Source organism: Parambassis ranga, unplaced genomic scaffold (assembly GCF_900634625.1).
Source record: "Parambassis ranga unplaced genomic scaffold, fParRan2.1 scaffold_129_arrow_ctg1, whole genome shotgun sequence".
Classification (NCBI taxonomy): Eukaryota; Metazoa; Chordata; class Actinopteri; family Ambassidae; genus Parambassis; species Parambassis ranga.
This window is the reverse complement of record NW_021144707.1, coordinates 55616-65356: the sequence shown is the minus strand read 5'-3', so window position 1 is coordinate 65356 and position 9741 is coordinate 55616. Positions and strand designations below refer to the sequence as shown.

Sequence of the window (9741 nt, the reverse complement as noted above, 5' to 3'; positions counted from 1 at the left end):
TAGCTACTAGTAGCTAAGTACTTACAAAAGACAATGTAATTGTGTAATCATTCACAACACAAATCATAGTTCTTTACAGATGTTTATATAGGAGTTAAAAATAAGACTGTTATAACATATTTCTTAAATTATCCTCTTTTTCCCTCTGATGGTGAGGCTGGTGAAGCTGCAATGATGGAGACAATGTTTGGAATCTGTCAAGAAACAAACCTAACTGGACGTTTGATCTGGGCTCGGTTCATTTCATCATGATGTCACGATGCCTGTTCACATAAAGATCATATGAGTGCAGCTACAGGCCTGCTGTATTGATGGCTGCTTCAGCAAACAGCGATAGTTTGATACTGTATGAAGTATGCTGCATTTCCACTGCTATTTCTGACACACCTTGTGCCACTGACACACACGCAGATGCAGTGAAACGAAACCTAACGCATGACACCTCCTCTTTCATCCAGCTTTTCTGATTCTACCCTCTGTGCTTCTGACCACAGGCTGTGAGCGACTTCACTGGTGTCTCACTAGTTAACTTGCCGCCATGAACAGTTTGAACCAGCAGTATGAGGAGAAAGTGCGTCCCTGCATTGACCTCATTGACTCTCTGCGCTCTCTGGGTGTAGAGAAGGACTTGGCGCTGCCTGCCATCGCCGTGATAGGAGACCAAAGCTCGGGGAAGAGCTCGGTGCTGGAGGCGCTGTCCGGGGTGTCTCTGCCAAGAGGGAGTGGTGAGTTATCTCCGTCTCTATTCATCCATCCATGTGACTGTGACTGAATTTAAATAAAGGCATAGGTAAGGAAAAACAAAACATAATTTTAAGAAAACTGACTGACTGAACCTACAGCAACCTGCATAAAAACAGCATTTTTCTGCGAACACATCCTGTACATCAGGTCTAACAAGTGCCTAACAAGTTTAGGGCTACAAAAAACCTAATGCAAGTTCACTATGGTGCAGTGTGAGTAGGCCACGTATAATACATGTAATTAGATTATCATTATTATATTAGTGGTCGCATTTTTGGTGGCCCGAAGATGCTCAAACCAAACTTTGTTGCCCTGAGAAATGGCTCCGGAGCGCCCCCTAACGCCAGAGGGATTGTGTGTGTATGGGATGTCTATGGCAGCCATTAGAACCGTCTGCGGGAAAGTTGTGAAGTTTGGCACAGGGAGTCAGTTTAGTACTATGATGTCAGCAGCACCTCGCGCTAGCGCCACCATGTACAATAAGTTCTGCTGGGATAACAGCACACTCTTTCTGACTTTAATATTTAACTATTAATACAATAATGGTTTTGTACACAAAAAGATGAGTGTGGCATAGAAGGGGGTGCCATATTTGGAAACAGATTGGTAGATTAGTCATTTATTTATTGAGATCTGTTATTAACTGTTTTTCTTTATACACACTGACTCCCACAGACTGTTCATTCATTCATCTTTCTCCAGGCATTGTAACAAGATGCCCTCTGGAACTGAAGATGAAGAGAAAGAAAGAAGGAGAGGAGTGGTTTGGGAAGATAAGCTACCAGGGCTATGAGGAGGAGATAGAGAATCCTGCAGAGGTGGAGAAAAATATTAGAGAAGGTACAGTATTCACCCCATCACTCAATGTCACTATAGAGACACACATGTCTATACAGCTACTGGATATGTCAGGTTTAGTTGATCAGAACTGTGTCCTCCATCTTCAGCTCAGAATGAAATAGCTGGGGTCGGAGTGGGGATCAGCGAAGACCTCATCAGTCTGGAGATTGCCTCCCCTGATGTTCCAGACTTGACCCTTATTGACCTGCCTGGCATCGCCAGGGTGGCTATAAAGGGACAACCAGAGAACATTGGTGATCAGGTAAGCTTGTTCAGTGCACAAATACTGTTAACTGGTTTCTTACAGACTGGTTTATTTTATTTCATTTAATTTCCAATGATGGAGAGATCTTCAAAATGTTGAGTCATCATTTATCTTTAGCTGCATAGATGTGTATTTGTATACTACTAGCTGCACACTTGGAGGAGGTGTTTCAAGTATGCAGAGTAGTAGTACACTTAATTAGACATATTTTATTCTAAAAAGACAAAAGAGAGATTCATTCAGTAATCCAAGTTGTAGGGGGTGTGAATGTCTGCATTATTAGGATTAATCTATATACAAATCTACAAAGGCCTGAGTCTTTTGTTTCCCACTGTCTCATAAAAAACGTCCAGTATTGGCCAGTACTTACTGCTATGTAGAAACACTTCACTATTATACACACTATATGATTTTCACTTTCAGATAAAGAGACTGATTCAGAAGTTCATCACTAAACAAGAGACCATCAGCCTGGTGGTTGTTCCATGCAATGTGGACATAGCAACCACAGAGGCTTTAAAGATGGCGCAGCAGGTGGACCCGGATGGAGAGAGAACTCTGGGTAGGTTCAAAAAATTTTGAAGTAGGGTCACCCAAATCTTCAGTAATTTAGCCCTCTTACTTAGCTAGCCTTCTGTGTCTTAGGTATTTTGACCAAGCCTGATCTGGTGGACAAAGGAACTGAAGAGACAGTGGTTGAAACTGTGCATAATGAGATCATCCCACTGAAGAAGGGCTACATGATCGTCAAGTGCAGGGGCCAGCAGGAGATCACCGAGAAGGTGTCTCTTACTGAAGCAACAGAAAGGGAGAAGGCCTTTTTCAAAGATCATGTGTATTTCCAGTAAGTTCATGTTTTTAAACTATACAAACAATGTGAAGTTTTGTGTAGTATATACTTAGATTTATATTCTTGCTGTAGTACACTCTACAATGAAGGTCATGCTACTGTTCCCAAACTGGCTGAGAAACTTACACTTGAGCTGGTCAATCACATTGAGGTAACATTCTTCCTATTGTTTAAAAATTGACTATTAGTTATCAGATGATTGACCAGTTGTGCAATATACAGAATTCTCTGCCTAGACTGCAACACCAGATAGACGAGAACTAGAACAGACTCACGCAGAGCTGGACAGATGTGGCAATGGACCCCCATCTGATGCAGCTGAGAGACTCATCTTTCTCATTGACGTAAAATCCTTTATTACATTTACATAAATACATATGTTTGAGTATACAAATGTGTATAATAATAAACACAAAATACTTGTGTACTGCAGAAAGTGACAGCATTCACTCATGATGCCATCAGTCTTACATCTGGAGAGGAACTCAAATGTGGAGAGAAGCTCAATGTCTTCAGTGTGCTTCGAAGAGAGTTTGGGAAGTGGAAGGAACACCTGGACCACTCGGGAGGCACCTGTGAGTAAATCATGTCGATCTGGTGCACAGCCATATATATCAGTGCAGCTATGACACATACATTTGTGTGGTGCAGTTAACAGCAGAATTGAAAAGAGGTTGCTGATTATGAAATGCGGTACCGTGGAAGAGAACTGCCAGGGTTCATCAATTACAAGACTTTTGAGGTCATGGTGAAGGAGCAGATCAAACAACTGGAAGAGCCGTCTGTCAGGAAACTCAAGGAGGTGGCAGGTATATATTGATATATATTGATGAAGCAGTACATGTAAGGCCCTATGATTTCCACGTTCACAGAATTACGGAATTGGCCAATTAAAACGGAATTTACATTTTATCGCGAAATTTGACATAATTTCACTGTAGTGCTGTTTTTGTGTGTAAGAGGAACGTATGTCTGGTGAAAACTGCACAGAGAGAAGTTAATCCGGGTGGCACAAGAATCCCTTTCCATAGACTGAGCCCCTCCCCTTTCAAAACACTGTAACCATGGCGAAGTGGCTACATACAGATCTGTCTGTGTCACCGGAAAAAAATTGCGAACCGCTGTGCCCCTCAGTACAGAGCCGAGCGGTTCCTGAACAACTTCTGTGCGCCACGTGAACTGTTGTTTTACAGATTCTGTCAACACTCTGGTCGACTGGAAACTTAAGACTTAAGATACTAACTACTGGACAGGCCTGTGTGCGGAGCTTCTCACAGACGAGAGACAGACACTCACTGAGCTCAACACACAGAGGCTATCAATCATGTATTTCAGTGGTGACGTCTCTGGTCAGAATCAGAGTAACTTTATTTATCACTGAGGGAAAATTATTTAAAAATTAAGATTGTCCCACAGTGGGAAAATTACGTTACTGCAACGGCACAGACACAGTAGAATTAAAAGTAGGACAAAATAAAAAAAAATATACAGTATAAAGTAAAACTACCAATAAAGATACAAGAGAACATATTAATAGATGTTGCACAGATTAGGTGAGTAGGTGGGAAGCTTGTAGAGGGTAGCTCACAGGGACTAACCACAGCTGAAATAACTTGTTCTCCTTGAAGAAGTTTAAAATGTTTGGTTGTTTTATAATAAGTCAACAAAAGTTTTATCACTTGCTGCTTGTTTTTGATGCACTACTGTATGTTACCATATTGAGGAAAACGTCACTTCAATAAATTTAAGTTTATTATTTAAGTTTAAGTTTCTATTTAATTTAGTCATTTACATTAAAAACACAATGCTTTTGGTAGTAAAATAAGGTCAAAAATTGGGTCCCCAAAATTATACTGTGAAAAACAGATTTCCCCCAAATTAAAACAGAAAAAACGGAATTCCCAAAAATTAAAACGGATTTTATAGGGCCCTATACATGCTGCGCTTTTTGTTCTGCATCTGTGAAAGAGAGAAAGATTTGAGATTTATGCAGGCTGTGCTGAAGTAGACTAAGCAGTAGTATGTGTTCGTATTGTCCTCTAGACGCTATTAAGAAGGCATTCATACAACTGGCCCAAAGCAGCTTCACTGGATTTCCTAACCTCATGAAAACAGCCAAGGTACCCTTGTTCGAGAGTCCAGCAACATTTACAATTTGAGTCACTGTTAACAAGGCAAGTGTCATTTACGGCATTTTGGCAATGCTCTGTGTTTTCCAGGCAAAGATTGAAACCATCAAACAAGAAAAGGAGTCCATAGCTGAATCCATGCTGAGAACTCAATTCAAGATGGAGCTGCTTGTTTACTCCCAGGACAGAACCTACAGCAGCAGCCTGAATGAGAGTCAGAAGAGGAGGATGAGGATGATCTTAGAATTAAAGGCAACAAGTTTTTAGGCGGAGTCATTCTGTACAGCATGGATAATGACGCTACACTTCAGCAGCTGACGCTGCACCTAAAATCATATTACAGAGTAAGTGATCAGTTAGATTCTAAATGATATTTTTGTTATCTGAACCACACTATCATTTTCCTTTATCTGTGGTTCAGATAACAAAAATATTCTACTGGACTGTCAAACTACTACTTTCTCCTACAGATTGCTGGCCAGCGACTAGCTGATCAAATCCCGCTGGTGATCCGCTACCAGATGCTGCAGGAGACTGCCATGCAGCTGCAGAGGGAGATGCTGCAGATGCTTCAGGACAAAGAGAGTTTGGAATTCTGGCTGAAGGAGGATGCCGACATTGGAACCAAGCGGGCAACTTTGCAGAGTCGCCTCAAACGCCTCACGCAAGCCCGTGCATACCTGTTGGAGTTTTAGAAGTCAGCAGCATCCAGCATGAGTCTTTTTTTGACAGGCTTAGACCAGTTACAAATTTCTTCTATTTTAGACAATTATTTTTGTGTTATTATTTTAATTCACTATACTAATTCACTATACTTCACTATCACTACTGCTAAATGTTGTTCAGCATTAAAGCAGGAACAACTACATTTAGGATCCAGACAATCCAGCTGCTGTAACTTCTATTGGCCTATAGAGAGCCATGACTCTTAAAATATACCTCAAAAGCAGTATAAAAAAGTGCCTGAGCTCCCCCTTGTGGATTTGCATAGGAAATGTTAGAAACTTTAATCCCCCTATGTTTTGTATTTGTTCAGTTTTTGGTATTTGATATTCTAGTATTCCAAGTATATTGACATGGTCTCTGTCAGCAATAATCAGGTGTTTCTTTCCACTGTTAAAATTACAACTACAGTCACTTCCAGCTGGAAAATAAATGATATTATACAGTAAATATTTTGCTGTCATCTCATGTCTCCAATGTGGAAAATATACTGGACAAGGCAAGGCTTGAAAAAGGCACATTTATTCAAAAGTATAATATATATATATATATATATATTATACGTACAAAAATCAAAAATATTTTATGTCAATGTGAGTCGAGATGTCTTGATGTTCATTCTCCACTATCTGCTGGGCTCTCAAGAGTCTGCTGTAGTTCCTGTATGGTACTGAGAAGCACATGGAATTGCTTCTTCCTTAATTCCAACTGAGACAAAAAACAGACATTGAAAAAGAAGCCCAAGTAATAGCTGCAACTGGTATCATTAGAATAGCTAAGACATCTTGTTAGGGGCCCGAGCACCGAGTGGTGCGAAGGGCCCTATTGAAATGCAAGTGTTTATTCTCTTTTTTTTCTTCATTCAATCATTTGACGTACATTTGACCCCCTGAACGTGCCCGAAAACTCACCAAATTCGGCACACAGGTCAGGCTCGCGAAAATGGTGATCTGAAACTGTTGCTGCGACTTCCCAAATGGCTCTGCAGCGGCCCCTAGAATTTGAAAATATTCAGCTTAACAGCTACAGCCATGAAAATTGGTACACAAATGTATCTCCTCACTCGAGCAAACATGCCTTTGGTCATCGGCTATATTAGAATAACCTCGCCATGTTCCAATTTTCTCACTTTGCCTTTTGCAAACTCCTCCTAGAGAAATTGCTTGATAGGGCTGAAAATTGGTGTACTTGCCCTTAAGGAGTTAGGGACCAAAAGTTGTCAAAAACGCAGCACTTTGTCATACGGCCTGGCTGTGGCACACCGCCACGAATTTGACCCTTTGCCAACACACAGGAAATGGATGTATTTGTGGCTGTATCTCCCTCATACTTCATCCAATGTGGATGACAAAAAAATCAGGCATGCTGAGCCTGTCATTCTGAACAGATTGATATTCTAATGAATATCTACTGCCAGTATGAATTGTGTTCAGGCTGCTTTTCCATGTTCCACACCTTGTATTTGAACAAACTCCTCCTAGGGAAATACTCTGATGGACCTGAGATTTTGTCACATGGTTCTGAAGGCGTGGATACAACGTGTGGGCAGGGCAATGCCATAAAGTTGACCTTTCACCACCATAGAGAAAGCAGCTGTGATTCTTGATTTATTAATCCCATCTGCCTCTTACTCTACAATGACAGCAGCCCCTGTGCACCTTTTCATATCACCTTATCATCATATGCCGTCATGGCCACATGGCTCAGCAGCGCCCCCTAGAATGATCTAGGTCCCGGTTTCACCTACAGCATGAAAATCGGTACACATATGTATCTCCTCTGGACGAGAAAAATAGTCTGTTGGAGGTAACCTCTAAAATGCACAGGAAGGCCGCCATTTGGAAACACTGCGCCATTTTGCATTTTTTACTCCCCACACTTTCACGAACTCCTCCTAGGGGATTTGTCCAATCCACCTGAAAATTGGTCTGGTCACTCCTAAGGCATTAGGGACCAAAAGTTATCAAAAACGCAGCACTTTGTCACACAGTCTGGCTGTGGCGCCACCACAAAGTTGACCCTATGTAAAATTTTGTGACAATAATACGATTATTTACTAGAAACTCAGTTGTTTTTACTAGGTGGGTTACTCCAATTAGAATTTTTTTTAAAAGACCAAAAGTCAACATTAGGAAATTTGAGTGATATTGTGTCGTGGAGAGCTTTCCAGAGGTTCAGAACAGTTTCACATTCATAAAACATGTGCTCAGTTGTTTATAAGTTAGTTTTACAAATGTAACAGTTTCCTACCATCAATTTTAACCATTTTTTCATAAGTTCGTTTGAAGGGTAAATATTATTCAGAATTTTAAAGTGGACTTCTTTACATTTTGGAGAAGTTAGGAATTTTAAATATTTTGTGCGAATAGATGCTATTTCAGAATTATTATAATCTTTAAGAATCAGTGAGTATACCTGGATATAATGAATATATCAAGTACATGTATTGTTATATTTGTCATCTATTAGGTCTAAACCATCTATTTCCACTTTATGTAATTTTGTGGTTGATATATCCACCATATTTATAATTAACCATTAAAACACTAAATAGTAAGGTTTTAATGGTACACTCCTATTCCCGAGGAGAAAGTGCCTTATTTTATAATTCAAAGGTAATTGACACTAAGTAAGAGAGAGCTCATTGTCCCAAATAGTACCATACTGTATGGTGGATGGGACAGGTCTAGTAATCCAGATGTGTACAGCATAACTGCGAGCCTTAAACATACATGCAGACTGCATAAGAGTGGAATAAACAGATGATATACATTTACAGCCAGGTACTGTGACAGTATTGTTACATCACTTTATACATTTATTCATTCATATTTATACAAGATTTACAGAAATCACCAGGGATAGTGTAGTCGGCCATGTTGGGAAGACCAGACAGCACACAGCAGCTCAGAACGCCGCGGCCGACGTCCATGTCGCAGGCCTGAGACCACTCATTCGTCCATTAACCTGCACACAAAGCGTATGCAAATAGTCAGCATTACATGTATATGTTTCTCATTAGTTTATGTACTTGTACTAATAATAATAAATTATTATAAATGCTTGTGCCAGCGCCCAGCTTTAACAAGAGGTTTAGTAACTTTTGTTTTGTTTTCTTATATTTTCATGTTTTGCTCTTTCATAGGTAGGTTGTCACACCACAAATGCTTGGTAAGGTTTTGGAAAAGATGATTTGCATAAATTCTCCTCCATTTTCAGAGTTACCCAGAAGACCAGCATGCACATGAGCACAATGCGTCACTCAGGTAGTCTGTGTTGCTTTCTATTTATCACTCATCAGAATAGATGATATTGCACCTTCTGGCCTATAAACAGGGTAAAGGATGGCTGTACTGGCCATCATCATGACATGGAGCACATCTAATAACTGATAACCCTCTATTGGGCTGAGGTTGGCTTCAGTCACTGTCTTGAAATAGATTAACATATAATATGAAAATTATAAAGTATAATATAAAGTACCTTTGACAAGAGAAGATCTGCATACCCTTCTCGTTCCTGAGGTTCATGTGTGATCCACCGAATGATGGCCTCAAACACAGCTGGCTCCTGTCTCAGATTGAGGTCTTCACTGCTGATGATGTCACTGACATCCTGGGCCGAGAACTGCAGGAACTCTTCGCCAAAAACCACTTCCTCAAAGTGACTGAGGACATAGTGGAAAGCCTTGAGGTGCAGTTCAGGGGGCGTGGTAGTTTTTGTGAACTGCCAGATGCCAATGCAGTTGTCTGGGCAGAGCATCTTTTCAAAAAAGTTGCAGCATATTTGCAACAGCTCCACTATATTAAGGGAATCAGCTGCCATGAAAAGCCTCCGTGCATTGGACTCTGTTACGTTAACAGAGCCCGTGTATGCAAACTCATTATGTCTGAGGATAGGTCAGGGATACTGTAGACTTTCTTGTCAGGTTTAGACCAGCATGTGAAGAGAGCTCTGAAAGACACAGAAAAACTTCCACAACATTATACACCACTTTTATGCATTTCAGTTTTTAAAACAGATACTAAAATTAGTCACTAAGGCACTGGTGGATTTATGGGTAACTTTATTCAACAGTCTAGTTAAAGGTCTAATCTTATTGCTGTAACATTATCTAATCATCATATCAGGGGCAGCAGTGGCTCAGTGGTGAGCAGGGTTGTCCAATAACCGGAAGGTCGGCGGTTCGA

The 9741-nt window shown here is 40.5% G+C and overlaps 1 pseudogene; it reads left to right on the top strand.

The window, feature by feature from the left end:
• The first annotated feature begins 432 nt into the window (after positions 1-432).
• On the top strand, positions 433-5826 carry LOC114429400 (interferon-induced GTP-binding protein Mx-like; annotated as a pseudogene).
• Positions 5827-9741: the final 3915 nt, after the last annotated feature.